Genomic DNA, 23,005 nt, shown 5'->3' on the forward strand with positions numbered 1-23,005 from the left:
ACCATCTGAAGTAAGGCGGTGTGCTACCGCTAGACATCACTATTCACATCGTCACTATATTATTAAATGTAAAAATATTATGTAAAATATTTACGCACCCCAATATGTAAAAATTGAACAGATAACATAAATAAATAGTAATAATAATATGAAAAAAAAATGAAAACAAATGATTTAATGTCTGTACATATAAGATTTTATGTCTATAGTCACTTGTGTGCGACTATTAAAATTAAAATAAAAAAAATTAAAAAATTGCCAATGGTAAAATGGAAAAGGTCGGAAGAGGCCTGTATCCTTAAATGGATACCCAAATAAAAAAGAGAAATGGATAATTGGTGTAATTCTAATAATTATTGCATGCTAATAATCAGTTAACAAAAATATATAAATAAAGTGAATAAAAATTATCAGAATAATATAAGTTAAATAGTAATACAGTTAAAGAAATGCATGTAATATCATTATTTTGGAAAATAAAAGGCTTTTTTATTTTATTTATTTATTTTAAAAATATTATGTGGGCGCATACACAATTACTGTATTTATGAAGTCACCCCGAGAGACTTTACAAATATAGTGTTAACTTTTAAAATATTTATTCGAATATGTTTAACATATATATTACATTTTGGTGCGAATATGTTTGACATTATCATCTCAAGCGCGAAATAATGTTTACAAATAATTCCACTTCAGTTTCATAGTTTTTTCTCTCGTTTGCATAATTTAATACGTTATTTACAACCCTTTGAATAATGTTAGCTCAGACGAGATGAAGTAATAAACCAGTTGTTTCTAGGCGAAAATATTATCTTTTTTATGTATATGGAATTGCAAACAAGGTTTTTTTATACTACCATAGTGACAAGCAAGCGTGCAGCCCATCTGATTGTAAACGGGTACTAGCCTATGGACGCCTGAAATATAAGGGGTGTTACGTGCACGTGCACGACCCTTAAGAAACCTTAATATACCCTTCTTGAAGAACCTCATGCGGTAGTCTCTAGAGAAGTCTTCAGTTAGTCTGCAAATAGTAAATGGGTACTAGCCTATGGACGCCTGAAACACCAGGGGTGTCACGTGAGCGTTACCGACCCTTAAGAAACCTTAATATACTCTTCTTGAAGAAGCCCATGCGGTAGTCTCTAGAGAAGTCTTCAGTTAGTCTGCAGATAGTAAACGGGTACTAGCCTATGTACGCCTGGAATACCAGGGGTGTCACGTGCGCGTTGCCGACCCTTAAGAAACCTTAATATACCCTTCTTGAAGAACCTCATGCGGTAGTCTCTAGATAAGTCTTCAGTTAGTCTGCAGATAGTAAACGGGTACTAGCCTATGGACACCTGAAACACCAGGGGTGTCACGTGCACGTGCACGACCCTTAAGAAACCTTAATATACCCTTCTTGAAGAAGCCCATGCGGTAGTCTCTAGAGAAGTCTTCAGTTAGTCTGCAGATGGTAAACGGGTACTAGCCTATGGACGCCTGAAACACCAGCGGTATCACGTGCGCGTTGCCGACCCTTAAGAAACCTTAATATACCCTTCTTGAAGAAGCCCATGCGGTAGTCTCTAGAGAAGTCTTCAGTTAGTCTGCAGATGGTAAACGGGTACTAGCCTATGGATGCCTGTAACACCAGGGGTGTCACGTGCGCGTTACCGACCCTTAAGAAACCTTAATATACCCTTCTTGAAGAAGCCCATGCGGTAGTCTCTAGAGAAGTCTTCAGTTAGTCTGCAAATAGTAAATGTACTAGTTTGGATGAAATACCAGGGGATCGTGCAAGTGCACGACCCAAACCTTAATATACCCTTCTTGAAGAACCTCATGCTGTCTCTAGATAAGTCTTCAGTTAGTCTGCAGATGGTCTACTGTCGATGGACGTAAATAAAGGTGTCACGTGCGTTAAACAAACATACAGAAAGACAGACAAAAATCTTGAAGGAGTCTTTATTTTTAGAAATATTAATAGAAATAATCTTTATTCAAATAAACTTAATATACCCTTCTTGAAGAAATAGTCTCTAGATAAGTCTTTTAGTCTGCAGATAGTAAACGGGTACTCATGGACGGAAACAATGCAGACTCATCACAAGAAAATAATAACCCTTCTTGAAGAACTTGTGTGTCTTAGAGAAGTCTTCAGTTAGTCTGCAGATAGTAAAAATATTGATTGTAACACCTTATAATTAATTAATATACCCTTCTTGATGAACCTCATGCGGTAGTCTATAGTTTTGTATTCAGTTAGTCTGCAGATAGTAAACGGGTACTAGCCTATGGACGCCTGAAATACCAGGGGTGTCACGTGCGCGTTGCCGACCCTTAAGAAGCCTTAATATACCCTTCTTGAAGAAATGATAGTCTCTAAGTCTTCATTGTCTGCAGATAGTAAACGGGTACTAGCCTATGGACGCCTGAAACACCAGGGGTTCAGATTGCCGACTTAAGAAAAAAACATTCTTATCATAGTCTATAAATTCTTCAATTTTATAATGGAATACCAGAGGTGTCACGTGAGCGTTACCGACCCTTAAGAAAGAAAATATTCTTATAACACATTCTGAAGTCTTTTTTTTGCAGATAGTGTACTAGCCTATGGACGCCTGACTTTTAATTATTTCGTGCACGACCCTTAAGAAACCTTAATATACCCTTCTTGAAGAAGCCTATGCGGTAGTCTCTAGATAAGTCTTCAGTTAGTCTGCAGATAGGAAACGGGTACTAGCCTATGGACGCCTGTAACACCAGGAGTGTCACGTGCACGTGCACGACCCTTAAGAAACCTTAATATACCCTTCTTGAAGAAGCCCATGCGGTAGTCTCTAGAGAAGTCTTCAGTTAGTCTGTTTAGTAAATTATTACTAGCCTATGGACGCCTGAAATATGGAATGTACGTCACACGATCTAAGAAACCTTAATATACCCTTCTTGAAGAACCTCATGCGGTAGTCTCTAGATAAGTCTTCAGTTAGTCTGCAGATAGTAAACGGGTACTAGCCTATGGATGCCTGAGACACCAGGGGTGTAACGTGCGCGTTGCCGACCCTTTGAGTATACCCTTCTTGAAGAATACAAGTCTCTAGAACTTATATTGCAGGTATCGAATCGTAACACCAGGAGTGTCACTCGTATAATACCCTTCTATGAAGTTATTCTCGAGAAGTCTTCAGTTAGTCTGAAGATGGTAAATCTAGCCTATGGATGCTTGAAACACCAGGGGTGTCACGTGCGCGGAACGTTTGTACCCTTCTTGAAAAGCCCATGCGGTAGTCTCTAGAGAAGTCTTCGTCTGCAGATAGTGGTACTTTACTGGACGCCTGAAAGGTCACGTGAGCGTTACCGACCCTTGATCACACCTTAATATACCCTTCTTGAAGAAGCCCATGCGGAGTCTCTAGAGAAGTCTTCAAAGTCTGCAGATGGTATGGTTTAGAAATATAAATAGAAATAATCTTTATTCAAATAAACTTAATGTAAGCACTTTTGAATAGTCAATTTTTTTATTCTACCGCTCATTACGGAATGCAGACTCATCCCAAGAAGAATGAGCAAGAAACTTGTGTGTTGCTCTTTTAAATAAATATTGATTTACTTATAATTAATTAACAACAAGGATTAGGCATGCGACAATCAACTTAGAAACCGCTACGCACTTAATCTCTATTCAATCAGATAACATTGTCAGCGCTATGAATTTTAAGTTAGATATTTTCTACAAAAACATTATTATCCATTATAAATTCTTCACTTTTATAATAAGCATTTTTGCAAAGAAAATATTTTATAACACATTTGAATTTTTTTCTGGCATATTGAGTACAGACTCACTTTTAATTATTTCTATTTAAAAATATTAACTTTTTCATGTAATTGTAATCGCAGACAAGGTTAGTATTTCCGTGAGAGAGTAACAAACATTCATCCATACTCACAGACTTTTGCGTTTATAATATTATTAAGATTAATAGGATTGGAATGTAATCACAAATCTAGCCATAACTTCTACCTAATATGCTGAGAAAGTATGAAGGAATGCAGTTATTTTGAAAACATTCAATACAAATTTAGAACTATATTGGTATCGAATCGTAACCCACTCGTATAAAGTTTATGAAGTTATTTTCGAGTGGCGTCACTGCGAATGCAATCGGCGGGTTTCCAAGAACGGGGAACGTTTGTATTAAAAAGTAACTAGACGTCATGGGCTAGTGGTTTACTACCTTGAAAGGTCAGGAGTTTGGTTCTCGATGATCACACCTATAAGTGCGTAGAGGGAAAGGATTCTTAGTAACGATGATGACCGGGTCAAACTGTATTCTAATAAGATGGCTAACTCATCCGTCATACTCGTGAACGGGTGCTGCTTATTAGGACTGGTCGGTTGGGGTTACGGCCAATGATTAGATTATTTCCTTTTGACAAAAATGCAACAATATACCACTGTATCCTTTCAAATTGAATTTAAAAATGAACCTGTATTATTGTAATCAAGTATGATCATTTGAAAGAATAAGAGCTGAGTTTCTTGTGAGTTCTTCTCCTCACGAAATCATTCCGAACTGACGGTTGATTTGACATATCATAAGTCTGTAACAGACCTGCATCAATAAAGGTATTTTTTTTTATGGATGATAATGGAATGGTACACCCGCCTGCGCTAACGGTTTACGCTGGCGGGGCACCAGTGGAGGATGATAAGATGAGCATGAGGTCAGGTCAGTTAGCCTATCGTGAAGGCACCAGGAATTTATCACGATGGTTTCCAGGGGGAACCGCGTGGAAGTCAACCTGACATGGTACATTGATAGTCTCCCTGGTGATGGTGATGGTTCCCCCTGGAAACCATCGTGTGGTGAATTTGTCATGATGGTGCTCTTTAAATAATTCACTCTTACTTCCAAGTTTAAGAAGAAGTCAACCTGACATGGTACATTGATAGTCTCCCTGGTGATGGTGATGGTTCCCCCTGGAAACCATCGTGATATATTCCTGGTGAATTTGTCACGATGGTTTCCAGGGGGAACCGCGTGGAAGTCAACCTGACATGGTATATTGAGAGTAATGGGTTCATGAGTCCACATTACTAACAATCGCCTTCCCTCCAAAAAAGGTAATTATAGACCTAGACCCTGAGAAAGGACATAGCCTTAAGGTAAACATTAAAAAGTAGCGTATGACCTTTCTTAGGGTCAAGACTATCTGTGTATGAAATTTCATTTAAATCGTATCAGTGATTTTGTTGTGAAAGCGCGACGGATAGACAGACAGACAGAATTATTTTCGTTCTTTGTTCTTTATGTATAATACTAAGCATAGTGATATAAATATAAAATATCTTACTTCATCAAAGGAAATTACATGGCTGTCAAAAGACATGTTTTTTGTCAGTGATAATACTAAGCTAAGATGATTACCATCACCAGAAAGTTAGGTTAAATTGTTGCGTTCACTATGACGTCGATAGGTAACAGTACCTTTAAATTTGGGAAAACAGCCTATTACTAACCTAAGTCATCCAAAACTCTACATAGTTACCGGTTAACGATTAGCTATGTAGAGCTAACATAAGCTAACTCTACATAGTTAACGGATAGGCCGTTACATCATCTTTAATTTTTTTTATATGTTTGTTTCGTTTATAGTTTTATATAATATTAGATATTCCTGCGGTTTCACCTGTACGAAATTTATATTTATAGCCTATAAAGGCGACTGATGAAAGACAACTGCATGCAACTGAAATGCGAATGTTGAGGTGGATGTGTGGTGTGACAAGAATGGATAAGATAAAGAATGAATACATCAGAGGAAGTATGAAAGTGGCGCCGGTGTCGGAGAGGTTGAAGAGTAATCGTCTATCATGGTATGGACATGTAATGCATAGGAATGAAGATCATATGCTAAGGAAGGTGTTACATATGAATGTGGATAGTAATAAGGGCAGAGGAAGACCAAAAAAGAGATGGATGGACTGTGTAAAAGATGATATGGTAAGAAAGGAAGTAAATAACGAGATACTGCGATCAGAGATGAATGGAAGAGAAAAACATATTACGTCGACCACAAATAAATGGGATATGGAAGAAGCTGATGATGATGAGCCTATATTATTCTGATGTATCTCTCTCCCTTGCAATTTCCCGCTTCATTTGGGGTCGACTCTCCTAGTCTTTCTTCGCCAGGCACATCTGTCCTGGGTCGTCGAGTCGGTTTCTTCCGTGTTCTTCAGGTCGTTCATGATAAAGGACTGCCAAATTAACAGGGGTCTTTCTCGTCTCTTTGGGCCGGTATTAAGATACAGGACTTTTTTGGTCATATGTCCCTCTTCTCGTCTCATTACGTGGCCATACTACCTCAACCTTGTCTTAGTGAGTTTGTCTTCAATGGGCCAGACCTTAAAGCTGCCTAAAATGTGGTTATTCCTCATTCTGTCAACAAGGTGACTCCGCCTGCCCATCTTAACATTTTCATTTCGGTCGTGTGCATTTTGTTGATCTGATCTCTTTTCAGAGGCCAACATTCAGCTCCGTATATAAGAGTGTGGCGGATTGCGGTTTTGTTCTTAAGTATAAGATATATAAATTGAAAAGTTTCATCAAAATTCATTAAGTACTTTTTGCGTGAAAGAGTAACAAATATCCATCCATACTCACAAACCTTCGCGTTTACAATATTATATGGATGTGTGTATGTGTATGTATGTATCTACATGTAGTTTACTACTAGTATATACTTTGTATGACATTATTTTTTATATTGATTATTTTTACACCGACTACAATTTTTTTATCCACAACTTATTGTTAACTGGTAGAAAATGCCGTAAGGCCTTAAGTCCATATGTACTTTTACCTTGATATATGCTTTGAAGTTATCTAAATTAATAATATATCTCTGCCTGCCCCAATTAAAAACAGGCGTGATTATATCTGCATATATTTGACAAGTTCAAAGTCCCACCTTGCTTCTAACTATTGAAAATAACCGTAAGGTAGACACATAGCAGAATCACTCGATGCTATCCACTATTTAACAGTTTAAAATAATAAACAACGCAAAACTGGTATGTTTATATTAAACAGAGAAAATCCGCATACACCGTTGATAGATCGGGGTAAACACATTTATAATTATATGTAAGATTTCTGTAAAAAAACGAAGAGCGTAAATAATTTAATGGAATTGTTACCCCGTAAGTGTTGATCTCCTATCGATCGAAATTACTAAATTCTAATGCGATATTCGGAGGACCTCCATAGGTTCCCCTTGGAATCAAGATAGAAGAATGAATAAGATAGAAGGGAATTGTTAGTAATGTAAACTAATAACCGTATTGCTAACAATATGGTTGACCTCCATCTAGAAAGCTAAACCTGGAAACCATCGTGATAAGTTCTTGATGAATTTGTCACGATGTGCTAACTGACCTGACCTTATGCTCATCTTATCATCCTCCACTGGTGCCCCGCCAGCGTAAACCGTTAGCGCAGGCGGATGCACAATTCCATTATTATCTAAAAAAATATATAAATATAAAAAACTAATTTTTCAGCACACAAAACAGATTACAATCAGTACACAAATTTATTTCAATGAGCCTGTAGTTTGGTACAAAACTGAATGTAAGTAATTGTAAAAAATATTAGAAAGTTCGATAGGATGAACTAAAACCTCATTAATTTCAGACATTTTAGAATAGATTAGGATACAAAATCATTTATTCAAATAAACTTACATTGAAGCACTTTTGAATAGTCATCACATTTTTTTTAATCTACCGCTCATTCGGAAAGCTGTCTCATCCCAAGAAGAACAACCTAGAAACTTGTGTGCTGCTCTTTTAAATAATTTTATTCTTACTTTACAATTTAAGATTAAGTGTTTGAATACAAACTACCGATTAGCACTAATTCAATTAAATAATCAAATAGAAAAAAATTGAATACACAACAACTGGTTAAACAATTAATAAGAGGAAATCAATGATAGTGATTAGAGCGGAGCATTTTTCAAAATACTATCGTATAATAATAATAATACTCGTAATATCTCTGAAAAACTACATAGCGCCATGTGTTATGGATGGTGACAACTGATATAAATACACAGATACATTTTTTTTGTAAATACATACTTAATATACATAGAAAACAGCTAGACTAATACAAACCATAAATGTTTTTCCCTCCGAGGACACTGACCAGCGACCATGTGAAATAAGGCTGTTTTCTAAACTGCTAAACTAATGAGAACAAATTATATTTACTGCTATATATGTGTAATCCAGTGAATATCTCCATCAGATATACATATAGAATATAGACATACATATGTATCATATGGCCCCGTTGTATAAACTATAACATCTTTACATGGAAACATCACCCATAGTAATTAATTACCGGTGAATTCACCATGATGGCAAATGGGGATCGAAATTACGTTAGCCTGAGCCGAAGTTCGAATCCCTAGTAGTGGACTCAGACTAAAGTCGTATCCGTCAGGCGGGAGTTGGCCTTCAGCCGCTTCATAAGCCCTTCCGCGGGTTTTGAGTGCTATCTCCTCGCCCCCTATCGTCCGGTGACGCTATAAAGGCCAGCTGCGGCCAACAGAATTAGAAAAGATTTAAAAAATCTATGATAATTACTTATCTCGGGCGATATATCTACGTGACCAATATCAGGTTAAATATTAACATTTCGCAAGTGGTCATTTAAATCTTGTTGCTAATTACTGTATTACACTCTTTACTAAGAAACTGTGAAACTCGTGTTCTTAATCACGTAGGTAAGCTTGCAATTTTCCTCAACAAATCATTCATATTTTTTCCGTATAATTGTATAGATCATAATTAAATTATGGAAATAAAAAAAACGCCATGATGCTATTTTCACATCACTCTAATAATATTTTTATTCAAAAAACAAATGAACGGATGGATGGAATGGGAGAGGACGCGCTAAAAAAAGATGGATGGATTCTGTAAAAGATGTTATGAATATAAGAAGAGTATGCTCAGATATTGCGACACTGAAGTGGCAATGGGCAGGGCACATAGCTCGTAGGACAGATGGACGTTGGGGCAATAAAGTCCTCAATTGGCGACCACGGACCGGAAGACGCAGCGTGGGAAGGCCTCCAGCAAGGTGGACTGACAATCTGGTCAAGATTGCTGGAAGGCATTGGATGCGAGCAGCCCACGACCGGTTGTCGTGGAGATCTTTGGGGGAGGCCTATGTCCAGCAGTGGACGTCTTCCGGGCTGCGATGATGATGATGCTCAGATATGACAGCCGATAGAGATCAGTGGAAGAGAATGATATACTGCGCCGACTCCAAATAATGGGATAAATGCAAGGCAATGGTGATTAAAACAAATGAATGCTAAGCATTCGAAATTCAGAAATACAAAGAGTTTTTATGTCTCGTACAATGATTGCACTTCACAGTACACTACAAGGCACAGATGTTTCCACATAAATAGAATAGAAAAGAAAATTATTGATTAATACAAACAAACATAAATATACCTATTTTTGAATAGTCATGCTTATTTTTTAATTTACCGCTCGTTCGGAAAGCTCAAAGAACGAGCAAGAAACTTGCGTGTTGCTTATTGAAATAATTGTTGTAACTTTACATTTTGAAGTTGAAATGTGTGAATATAAACTACTAAATAGTACCAATTTATTAGAGTCAAAATATTAAATACATAAGCAACTAAATAAGAGTAAATCAGTTGTAGTGATTTTAGTTGAACGTTTTATATGCATCTTCTTCACAAATACAATAGAATAGAATAGAATAGAAAATCATTTATTCAAATAAACTTAATTTAAGCACTTTTGAATACGCGTAACATTTTTTTTATCTACCGCTCGTTCGGAAAGCTGTCTCATCACAAGAAGAACGAGCAAGAAACTTATGCGTTGCTCTTTTAAATAATCCTTGTAAGTTTACATATACAAGTCGAAACGTGTGAATACAAACTACCAACTAGCACTATTTTTTTTGTCAAATATAAATATACAATAAGATAAAATCAGTCGTATTAGAGCAGACCAGTCCGAAGCAACAATCATCACTCGTTCACGAGTATCACTGCGCTCGAACATATTTTAGGGAGCCCAATGAAAATAAAGACAAAAAACATATAACAATAAAAACCAAACGACTTAATTACGGGATGCTTATTCTAGAATTTTCTAATCCCTTTCCCCTTTGGGATACCCCTGATACGTGATGAGGTTTAAGACTAAACCACCCAAAATCACATGTATTTTAGTACCTACAATTAATCTTAAAATGTTTAAAATATATTTTAATATTTCATTTACATTTCGATATCGTTCTTATAAGAAATATTTTTCCACTTATGAGTACACAAAAATTAAAGCACTATAGTGATAAGATATACTAGGTATGCCTACCATCCGATTCTACCACCAAGTTGCAGTGCAGTTAAAAAGAACTGGCAAGAAACTCGACTGGTTTCATTTATATTTCAACTAGCTACCTGCCGCACTTCGCACGGGTATACATGTATTATACATATAAACCTTCCTCTTGAATCACTCTATCTATTGCTAAAACTGTATTTTAATGCATTGCGTAATTTACAAGATTTAAGTGAACAGATAAGGGATGCGACTTAATAATAATAATAATAATTATTATTATTATTATTATTATTATTATTATTCCGAAATCATTCCAATCGTTATGTCGGTGAACGGTCTTGTCCCAACCAGTCTGGAACTACATCTGAGGCGGTTGGGATTCCGAGGCGGCTCACTCCGGGAAAGATGCAGAAAGCGGTGCTCTTAGATTCTGCCCGCATTGTACGCCGGTTTCTCTCCCTGAAGGGTATACATGACATCTCCGGCCGACTGTGCTGACTACTTTGATAAGGGGGTATCAATTGCAAATCTCCTCTCCGTTTAAGAGGGGAGATGATCAATTTTTATGTAAAAAAAAAAATAATAATAATAAATATAATAATAATAATAATACGCCGGTTTCTCTCCTTTGAACTCCGGCCGACTGTGCTTCTGCCGGGGGTATGTTGCCATCTCCTCTCCTTAAGAGGGGAGATGAGAATTTTTGGACAAAAAAAAAAATAATAATAATAATAATACACACACATACACACACTCTGCACTTACTTGGTTTCGGCCCGTAAGTGTGGAGAAAACCAGCAAAAGCTAAGAAAAAATAAAGAATAGTAATAATAATAATAATAAACTCTTTATTGTGCACATAGAATACAATAAGAAAATCAATAAAAAAAAATTAATTACAAAAGATGGTCTTATCGTTACAAGTAATTTCTTACAGACAACCAGCTAACAAGCAATAGGACTAACATACTTAGAAGAGGTAGATGGCACACAAGGCACTATAATTATAAAACGAATAAATAGACATACATATATAGATATATATATAAATAAACTTACACATATACATACATATATATATACAACATATTGGAGGATTTCAGAAATAAATATGAAAAAATAAGCTATAGAGGGAGATAATGAGATCTTAGACGATTTTTAAATATTGCATGAGATTGAGCGGATCGACTTCATTTTATACTATGGATATACATCGCGACTTTGTCCGCGTAGAATTTAACTTTATTTTACTAAAATAAAAGTAGCCTAAGTTACTCCTTATTACATCAGCTACCTGCCAATAAAAGTCCCGTCAAAATCGGTACAGCCATTTCAGAGTTAGCCGGAACAAACAGACAGACAGAAATTGTAAAAAATGTTATTTTAGTGTATGTAGGTACCGTATTTATAGTCTGCATGTAGTAAAAAACGGTTATTTCGATATTACAAACAGACACTCCATTTTTATTTATATGTATATGTACGTGTATGTATTTGATATATTACTATTATTATTTACGTTTCCTTCATTTTCTTTTTCTTTCTTTCTTCATTCCTGCGCCATCTACCACATTCTGTCTATTCTCCTCTAAGGTTATCTGTTTAATTTGTATTACCACAGGTAACATAATATTACTTATTAGTATAACTCTACAGATAATTAATTAAGTCAAGAATATACATATTCTGTGAATTCGTTAAGGCCCTGTGACACTTTCACCACGACTTAAGGCAATCAACACAATCCTTATTGGTCATTAAGGTAGAACACTACAAATAAATTAACAATTTACGGTAATCAAGTGTTTAAGAATTTCCTTACGGTTAATTGCAACTGTGAAACGAATAATAATATATTTTCAGGACAATTCACACAGCGCCATCTAGTCCCAAGCTAAGCAGAGCTTCTGTTATGGGTATTAGACAACTGATATAAATACATGGATACATTTTTTTTTTTAATAAATACATATTATACATAGAAAACACCCAGACCGATACAAACAATCATACTCATGAATACAAATGTTTGTACCGTGCCAGGAATCGAACCCACGACCATCGGATAGTAAAGCGGTGTGCTAAACCACTAGACCACCGAGGCTGTCAATGTTTGTTACTCTTTCACGCAAAACTACTGAATGGATTTTGATGAAACTTTACAGTAATATACCTTATGCATCAGAATAACACATAGGTTAAATTTATCGCGACTGAAACTGTGGGCCCGGCTAGTAAATGAATAAAGGACTCTATGATTAAACCTTCATATAATAAACCTTTAGGTGTATAAATTTAGAATCACAGCTTACTTTAAGTTATTAAACTCATCAAATAAATTCTATAATAATTACATCCTTACTTAGTATAAAATGAAATTGCTTCCGTCGTCTGTTCGCTTAATCTTTTAAATTACGCAACGGATTTTAATGCAGTTTTTAGCAACAGATAAAAGATTCAAGAGGAAGGTTTATATGTGTAATACATGTACACCCATGCGAAGTCGGGGCGGCTAGCTAGTTTATATGTAAATGAAACCAGTTAAGTTCCTCGCATGTTTTTTTTACTGCAGTACCTGGTAGGTTTGGTTACTCATAAGTGGAAAATTATTTCTTATAAGAAAATAGATAGAATAATTATGCTGGCATAAAAAATAGAATTTTTTTTTTTTTTTATAAGTAATTCTAAAATATGGTTTTTTTTGAGTAGGATTTAGTTTATTATATTTATTTAATAAAACTTACCAATGCTACAGTTACAATTCTATTCCATTATGATTTTTTAAAACAGCCTGCGCTATCTGTTAGCCACTTTTCTGTTAGTCTGAAGACACTTTTCCCTATTAACTTCACTTAGATTGTGGAATTTCCTGCCGATAGTTTCTCGAGAGACTACAGCATGGTGTTTTTCAAGAAGGGTATATTAAGGTTTCTTAAGGGTCGGTAACGCGCACGTGTCTCCCCTGGTGCTTTCAGGCTACGGTAACCGTTTTATCAGATGGGCCGTATGCTTGTTTGCAACCATAGTAGTATAAAAAAAAATCGCCTACCTTTTATGATACATAGGTAACAATTAGTGGTTTACATACAGGTAAAATAGTACTCTATAATCAACTTATTAGGTACATTTTAGAATGATACATTTATATTATTAAATTCGATCATCAAGAAAATTGTATAGTAACTAAATTTAATATATTTATTTATTTCTAATTCGTATATTTAAGAGAACATTAATGTAATTTTAATACTGTACTGATATTTTTTTTATGGATCTGAATAGAAACCTTGGACACTTCATACACGTCATCTAGTCCCAAGCTAAGCAGAGCTTGTGTTATGAGTACTAGACAACTGATATAAATACATAGATACCTTTTTTAAAATACATAGAATACACTCAGACCGATACAAACAAATGATTGTTTGTGTTTTGTAATACTCATGAATACAAATGTTTGTGCCGTGCATAGAATATAACCCATTTAGTAATTTAACCATAAAAAGGTAACAAACAGACAGACATGTTTCAAATTTGCAATATTAATACGGATTTTGAGCAATGTTACTAATGTTACAAACGCGGAGGTTTGTGAGTACGGATGGTTAGATAGATACGATTAGATAGATACTCATCATCATCATCATCATCGCAGCCCGGAAGACGTCCACTGCTGGACTATGTCCAAATGCCTCCCCCAAAGATCTCCACGACGGTCGGTCCTGCGCTGCTCGCATCCAATGCCTTCCAGCGATCTTGACCAGATCGTCGGTCCAACTTGCTGGAGGCCTTCCCATGCTGCGTCTTCCGGTCCATGGTCGCCACTGGAGGACTTTACTGCCCCAACGGCCATCTGTCCTACGAGCTATGTGCCCTGCCCATTGCCACTTCAAAGTCGCAATTCTTCGGGCTATGTCGGTCACTCTGGTTCTTCTGCGGATCTCCTCATTTCTGATTCAATCACGCAGAGAAACTCCGAGCATAGCCCTCTCCATTGCCCTCTGAGTGACTCTGAGCTTGTTGATGGGGCCCATAGTTAGCGACCACGTCTCTGTTCCGTAAGTCATCACTGGCAACACACATTGGCCGTAAACCTTCGTCTTGAGACACTGCGGAAATTTGGACGAAAAGATATATCGGAGCTTCCCGAACGCTGCCCATCCGAGTTGGATTCGACGATTGACCTCTTTCTCGAAATTGGATCTACCTAACTGGATAGTTTGCCCTAAGTATACGTAGTGATCGACAATTTCGAGTGTAAAATCACCGATTTTTACGGGAGCAGGTACGACATGGACGTTTGACATAATTTTCGATAAGATTTGTGCGTATGGATGGTTGAATGTTTGTTACTCATACACGCAAATACTAGGATTTTGTTGAAACTTTACAGTAATATAGCTTGTACATCAGAATAACATATAGCCTATAAATTTACAGGACAAATAAAGTTTCTGTGTATTGTTGAAAGGATGTTTGTTACATACACGCAGAAGCTACTGCACGTATTTTGATAAAACCTTACAGTAATACATAAGCTATAAATTTACGAGCGAAACCGGGAGCAGAGCCAGTTGTGTGTAGTTTTAGAATTGTAAGGATTAATTTTGGAAGTCAAAGTAATTTTACAAATAATAGAAATATCTCGTAATTAAATGTAATTCGGATAAAGTTTAATATCAGTTTTGTAAAATACTCGTAAATTCTGTATTAATACAATAGACCTTGTCATCAATAGGTAATGAAAAGATGTGAATTCACGAGGAATTATCTATACATATAAATAAAATTGGAGTGGCTGTTTGTAATATTGAAATAACCGCTTTTTACTGCCTATCAATATAAATATGGTATATACACCAAAATAACATTTTTTACAATTTTTGTCTGTCTGTCAGTCTGCCTGTTTGTTCCGGCTAATCTCTGAAATGGCTGAACCGGTTTTGACGGACTTTTATTGGCAGGTAGCTGATGTAATAAGGAGTAATTTAGGTTGCTTTTATTTTAGAAAAATTCTCTAATTAACTCTTTTGTTAAATTCTTTGGGGACGAAGTCGCGAGTACAGCTAGTAAGAAATATTATTAACTGAAGTCCCTTTTGAAATCTAGGACTTCGGCTAAATTTAGTTTCATAGAAGACTAACTGTACATTCATTTATTCATTCATTCATTCGTATTTTAAATGGGAAGTTAATAATAAATATTAAAGTCTTTGTTTCAGTTCTCGAATATTCTCTCTATATTTGACGGCCTCGGTCGCCGAGCGGTTTGGCACACCGCTTTGCTTCCTGTCACGAGTTCGATTCCTTGCACTGTACATTTATATTTACGAGTATGATTGTTTGTATCGATCTGGATGACTTCTATGTATATTATGTATCTATTTAGAAAAAAGTCTTAAGTATTTATAGCAGTTATCTAGTACACACAAGAATTTTTTAGCCTATATGTCATTCTGATTTAAAATTTCATCAAAATCCATGAAGTTCAGTAGTTTTTGCGTGAAAGAGCAATAAAATTTCATCCATACTCACGAACTTTCGCGTTTATGATATTAATAAGATTATCTGACATAAAGAATAGATTTATAACAAAATCAATTTGTGTAATACGCACTTCTTAGCATCTTCTTTCTATAAATTGTATGGGAGCCGAGCCCATTGTGCGGCAGAGAGGGAAACTCCAAGCAGTTCCCGGGACTTGTGACCAGAGTGTAAGTTTAAGAGGCTTCTTGTCGTACGTTAACACTCACTCTCACCACTCGCGTTCCTCTCCAGCCAAGTCTGGTAGGAGCCTGCTGTTGCATCTTTAGATACAGGTTTTAATATAGAACTTACAGCAGCTCGCCAGCCAAATCTGGTAGGTGTCTGCTAGTGCAGTTTTAGATACAGGTTTTAATATAGAATTTACAGCAGTTTTCCAGCCAGTTCTGGTAGGAGTCTGCTAGTGCAGTTTTAGATACAGGTTTTAATATAGAACTTACAGCAGCTCTTCAGCCAAATCTGGTAGGAGCCTGCTAGTGCAGTTTTAGATACAGGTTTTAATATAGAACTTACAGCAGCTCTCCAGCCAAATCTGGTAGGAGCCTGCTAGTGCAGTTTTAGATACAGGTTTTAATATAGAACTTACAGCAGCTCTCCAGCCAAATCTGGTAGGAGCCTACTAGTGCAGCTTTAGATACAGGTTTTAATGTAGAACTTACAGCAGCTCTCCAGCCAATTCTGGTTTTAATGTAGAAGCTCAGCCAAATCTGGTAAGAGACTGCTAGTGTAGCTTTAAATACAGGTTTTAGTATAGAACTTAAAGCAGCTCTCCAGCCAAATCTGGTAGGAGCCTACTAGTGCAGCTTTAGATACAGGTTTTAATGTAGAACTTACAGCAGCTCTCCAGCCAATTCTGGTAGGAGCCTACTAGTCAGGTTTAGATACACATTCCAGTATAGAACTTACTGCAACTCTAGACAGGCCAAGATTTTGAAGCACTATTTATTCAGTACTACCACTTCGACGTCGAATCATAATCAAGTCGCTCTGGGATAATGTACTATTGCGTCCTCCTTGACAGGACCGCTTTCTGGCCGCTTATAAGACGTAACTAGGACAGACAGAACAATTGACAAGACATGAATACGACAGATACAAAGACGGACGACAATATAGATATTTTATAAATTATATTAAATCTAAATATATATAACTCAAAGGTGACTGACATAGTGATCTATCAACGCACAGCCCAAACCACTGGACGGATCGGGCTAAAATTTGGCATGCAGATAGATGTTATGACGTAGGCATCCGCTAAGAAAGGATTTTGATTAATTCTATCCCCAAGGGGATAAAATAGGGGATGAAAGTTTGTATGAAACTGTCAATTTTAAACCGATCGGGCTGAGACTTTGCATTCATAAAGCTACTATGACGTAAGCATCTCCTAAGAAAGGATTTTGATAAATTCCACCCCTAAGGGGATAAATTAACGCGAGCGAAGCCGCGGGCAAAAGCTAGTTTTATTATAAAACAAGCTCTCTTCTTTCATTATGGACGACAATCTTAACGGTCGCGCCGACAAGCAGACCGTTCATGTACCTTTCAAACAATGAAAATTCTCTCAAAATCGGTTCAGTAGTTCAGTACAGAAGTTTACGTTACTCATAACAAAATATACTTACACACTTTTTAATATTATCTTGGTTTGTAACAAGTTTTTCCTCCCTGTCTAACTAGTCTAATATTATTGGCCATAATTGGTCTCGGATTGATACCAGCGTTCCAGCAGTTGCTATGCAAAGGCATCTTGATTTTACCTAAATGTCGTTTGGCTAAAGTTAGTAATTCGTTTTATGGCAATTGCGTAAGGTTTTATAATAAAATACCAGTAAGATTTAAATGTCAAATAAAACAGTTCCTTTGCAAAATTCTTACTATAAAATTGAAGAATTCGTTAACGATAATAATGTCTTTATAGAAAAACTTTAAATCTATAGCACTGACAATATTATCTGATTACATTAATAATGAGTGCGTAGCGACTTCTATGTTTATTTCGCATGCCTCTTACTTGTTATACTGTAATTATTTATATAAAAAAAGACATCTATTAAAAAGAGCAACACACAAGTTTCTTGCTCAGTCTTCTTGTGATGAATCTGCATTCCGAATGAGTGGTAGAATCAAAATATGACTATTCAAAAGTGCTTGTAATGAGTTTATTTGAATAAAGATTATTTCTATTTCTATTTCTATTTCTTGTGAGGTCCAGTACGGTTAGTACAGCAGTCAAGAAGAACATTTCACTATCGCACTACCCGCCAGAAACTAAAATACCACCCAGATCATCTGTATGAATAGCGGTCCTTCACCGTGCATTTTCTAAGAACTTTTTGCCACGCCCAACCACATTATGGAATCACCTTCCAGCAATGGTATATCCGAACCGATATGATATTGAAACCTTCAATAAAAGAGGTTATTCCTTCTTAAAAGGTTGTCAACGCACTTGCAATTCCCATAGTGTTGTGGGTGGTCATGGGCGGCGGTAATCACTTACCATCAGGTGAGCCGCACTCGTTTGTCCCTTACGCTATAAAAAAACTAGCAAGAAACATATTCTCTTTATCCTTCTTAGTAACTGTGTCGTACACTGACTATTGTAATTTCAATGTAGTGGCGCGGTCATAAGATTACTATTTAAATGTATGTATGAATTCAGAACTTTCCAGAACACCCGTATCTTTTCAGTTGGTTCTTAAATTACAAACGTCCATTTCGTTAGTTCGTCAAGGATTTCAATATAAATACATAAAAGACTAGCTGTGCCCGCAGCTTCGCCTCCAATGTAATTTGTAGCCTATTACAGATGGATGAATGTTTGTTACTCTTTTACGCAAAACTACTGAACTGTTTTTGATTAAACTTTACAATGATATAGCTTATTCATAAGTTAACAGATGGTGTCTAAACACTAGTGCCAAATCTACCTTACTAATATTATAAACGCCAAACGCTTGATTAAACTGTACCGTAATAAAGCTTATGAATAAGCTATATTACTGTAAAGTTTAATCAAATACCGTTCAGTAGTTTTTACGTGAAAGATTAACAAACATCCATCCATCTGTCCATCCATACTCACAAACTTTCGCGTTTATAATACTAGTAAGGTAGATTTAGAACTAGTGGTTCCCTGAAACTTCGAAGTCCTTAGACGCCCTCTGTTGGTGATAATATAAAGGAAAAAATTAATAAATTATCTGTACGCCCCTATCTCAGATGACAAAAATGAATAAAGTATCTATGTTTTATTATCATTAATTTTAATAATAAAACAAAAGGATTATGAAAAATATTCTCAAAAATTATTATTTCATCATTTTTTTTATTTATTTTATATATCTCATCTCTCTTTTTGATAAAAAGATGTTGATTCACATTAAACATATCTCTTAAAATTCCTTTTTTTTATGTGCAACCTTAACAAACAGTGCAGTTATCAACTCGTTAAGAATTTACGATTATATCGTATATAAAGATAAAGTAATAAAAAATTAATAAATTTTCGTACATGTTTAATTTCAAATTAATTCATATAATTCTTATTATCCTCAAAGATCATTGTGTAAGGTTTTTGTTATAAAGTTCAAAGGATTCTGAAAGGACAGCTCAATATAAGTGACTATATTTCCCAATATAAATGTTTCCATTGATTCTACGATGTAGGTACATATAAATTCCAACAAATCATTGATATACATCAAGGCGTTAGGAAAACTTCATTTCTGACTGAGTGCGTGCAAATTTCAATAAGAAAACAGTACCATTCCTCCATCGAGGGCTATATAAATGAATGTTAAACAGTGTTGAGACCATTTCGCCCCGGACGGCAGTCCTGTGTATCCCACCACGTGATATTCTAAATTCAAATCTTGACATTTTATCGTAATCCGTGCTCGATTTGACAGTTCGATATTTGAACGTGAAAGTTTTTTTTTTGTTCTCCGTAACTTTTTTTCTGTATTAGTGTTGCGCTCAAGACACGTGTGTTGCGTTGGAATTTTATAAAGGTATTTTTTTTTATCTACTGTTTTATGGTATGTAAGTTTTATTTACAATTATGTAATATAACTCACGTAGAGTAGATAAGGCAGGAATTATGTTAATTGGGTTTTATCGACAGGAAAATTCCTATACGTAAAGCTAACCAAATTCGGGAGGTAATCAAATATCGATAAGAATTTTGTTATTTATTTTTCCCGAATGTTCCATAAAGGTTATGCAACTATGATTGAACAGGAAATCTATAATATTTTTATTACAATATTCTTTTGTTTAAAACTTTATATATTTTTATATACTTCTTTCATATACGAGAGAAGTTAAGAGATTTTTTTTAACGATAAGTTCTTGTTAAGCATATACTCGCAAAGTATATATTGTACCCTTTTCCATGCTCAATAAATATTGTTATAATTTATCTAAAAACATATAGTATATCATATTAATTGTTAAATTCCACATATAAGTAAATTAAAACTATTTTCAAACTAAATAGCTGTCTCTATAAATTATAATACAATAATAAAAGCATTTTTGTTATCTATTGGCGTCTTAAATCGATCGATTGTTATGAAATCTAACTGTTTGATATAAAAATGAACATTTCATAATTTTTTTCTAGTTAACTGTTTTGTTCGTTTCTAAACGAATTATTTGACTAAACTTTTATAAAACATTTACAAATATTTTTGTATAATTTAAGATACTTTATATATGATGATTACTATATGATGTGAGACAGATAAAATCGCAGTATAACGGTAGTGTATCTATCGGAAAATATTATTATATCTATCAAATAAACTCCATAGGTTTTATATTGATTATAGAAATGTTATCGGTAAATTATTAAAAAAAAATAGAAATGCCTACAATAAATACAACCGTACGAAACTAGGGCAGAGCTGTTAATGAAATAAATATAACGTATAATAAACGAGCGATCGGCGTCGAAACGAAATTAACAGTTTTCCAAACACATGCCGATGCGTTGCATATCTTCTAGATAGTTCTTTTACCATTTTACTTTACAAGATTTATTGCCTTTCTTTATCTAATTGCAATAGCAAACAATCTAACAGTTCACCTGATGGTGAGTGGTAACCGTCGTCTATACACATGAACAGTACCATATTCAAATTCAAAATATCTTCATTCATGTAGGTCCATTACAGACTCTTATAATATGTCAAATCTACCGTCAGTTCGGTATGATTTCGAGATGGGAAGAACTGACAAGAAACTCAGCTCATATACATGTTTTTTTATACTACGTCGTTAGCAAGCATACGGCCCATGTAATGATGAAAGGTTACCGTAGTCTATGGACGCCTGAAACACCAGGGGTGTCACGTGCGCGCTGACTGATTAAGAAACCTTAATATACCTTTGAAGAACCCCATGCTGTAGTGTCTTGAGAAAACCTGGGTAGGTAGTTCATTCCACAATCTAAGTGTACGCGAGGAAGCTTCATGTAACGTCTTTAGTATCATTGATTCGTTGCTATTTCAAAAGACTAAAATATAACAGCCTGAGTCTAGGTAAAACCCTCAGACTGGCGTCGTATCCGTCAGGCGGGAGTTAATATTATAATATCTCAGGACAATTCACACAGCGCCATCTAGTCCCAAGTTAAGCTAGCTAAAGCTTATGTTATGGGTACTAGATAACTGATACAAATACATAGATTTCTTTTTCGTAAATACATACATATTATACATAGAAAACACCCAGACCGATACAAACAATCATACTCATGAATACAAATGTTTGTGCCGTGCGAGGAATCGAACCCGCGACCATCGTACGTAAAGCGGTGTGCTAGACCGCTAGACCACCGAGGTCGTCGAGGGAGTTGGTCTTCAGCCGCTCCATAATTCCTTCCGCGGTTTGGAGTGCCATCTGCACTCGCCCCCTATCGTCCGGTGAAGCTGTAAAGGCCAGCTGCGATTAACAGCATTGAAATAGATCGGAAAAAAGTCTTCCATGCCTTTTACCCTGTGTTTTAATTAGCTTACAAAGAAAACTGCTCAAATAGGTAAGACGGCATTCTATAGTCTACCTGATCGATATGTGTGCATGTCAAGTTGACCTCCACGCGGTTCCCCCTGGAAACTATCGTGATAAATTCCTGGTGAATTTGTCACGATGGGCTAACTGACCTGACCTCATGTTCATCTTATCCTCCACTGATGCCCCACCAGTGTAAACCGTTAGCGCAGGCGTGTGCACCATTCCAATATCAACCGGAAAAAAACGATATGTGAGTTTTGGACTATTGGATTTCTAGTTACACATTATTTATTTATTTAATTCAAGATACTAGGCCCATATTATAAATACCTTATAGACTAACATACATAGGAAATAATAATAAAATATGTAAATAAAATTGTCTCTATGATCACGGCACTGACGACGACAATCTATACATACATAAATTTATGCCGATATGTGTTATAAAATCAAAATATATTTATTCATGTAGGTCTATCATAGATTACATTTATTTGTAGCTCTAAATATCAATGTTTGCATTGGTCTGAGTGTTTTCTATCTATTGTTACTAGTTGTTAATTTATAGCCTACTGTACCCTACTTGATCCCTTTGGAATTTCTAAAATAAATGATTTTTTCTAAAATAAAAGTTGCCTACTTTACGCCTTGACACATCAGCTACATGCCAAAAAAAGTCCCGTCAAAACCGTCCAGCCACTTCAGAGATTAGCCGTAACAAACCAACAGACAAAAATTGTAAAAACTGTTATTTCAATGTATGTACCGTATTTATATTCATATGCATGTAGTAAAAAACAGTTATTTAAATATTACAAACAGACACTCCAATTTTATTTATATGTATAGATGTGTTTTCTGATGTATAAGCGATATTACTGTAAAGTTTCATAAAAATCCGTTCAGTAGTTTTTGCGTGAAGCAGTAACAAACATTCATTCATACATTTTTACATCCATACTCACAAACTTTCACGTTTATAATATTAATAAGATATTACTGGCTGATTATGTATCTTTATATACGTGAA

At 35.5% G+C, this 23,005-nt stretch overlaps 1 protein-coding gene across 2 annotated transcripts in view; it reads left to right on the forward strand.

The window, feature by feature from the left end:
- LOC131848564 (neural/ectodermal development factor IMP-L2-like) overlaps window positions 1–23,005 on the forward strand; it is a 99,913-nt gene that overhangs the window by 64,331 nt on the left and 12,577 nt on the right. The window contains exon 1 of one of the 2 annotated variants that reach the window (XM_059198482.1): window positions 19,791–19,967. The exons of the other annotated variant lie outside the window; for it this stretch is intronic. The gene's annotated coding sequence lies outside the window, so the exon portion shown is untranslated. Of the gene's footprint in view, window positions 1–19,790; window positions 19,968–23,005 lie in introns of those variants that run through there. 2 annotated transcript variants of the gene reach the window in all.

Source organism: Achroia grisella, unplaced genomic scaffold (genome assembly GCF_030625045.1).
Source record: "Achroia grisella isolate CSIRO2021 unplaced genomic scaffold, CSIRO_AGI_Agris_v1 utg1090, whole genome shotgun sequence".
In the NCBI taxonomy this organism is placed as follows: domain Eukaryota; kingdom Metazoa; phylum Arthropoda; class Insecta; order Lepidoptera; family Pyralidae; genus Achroia; species Achroia grisella.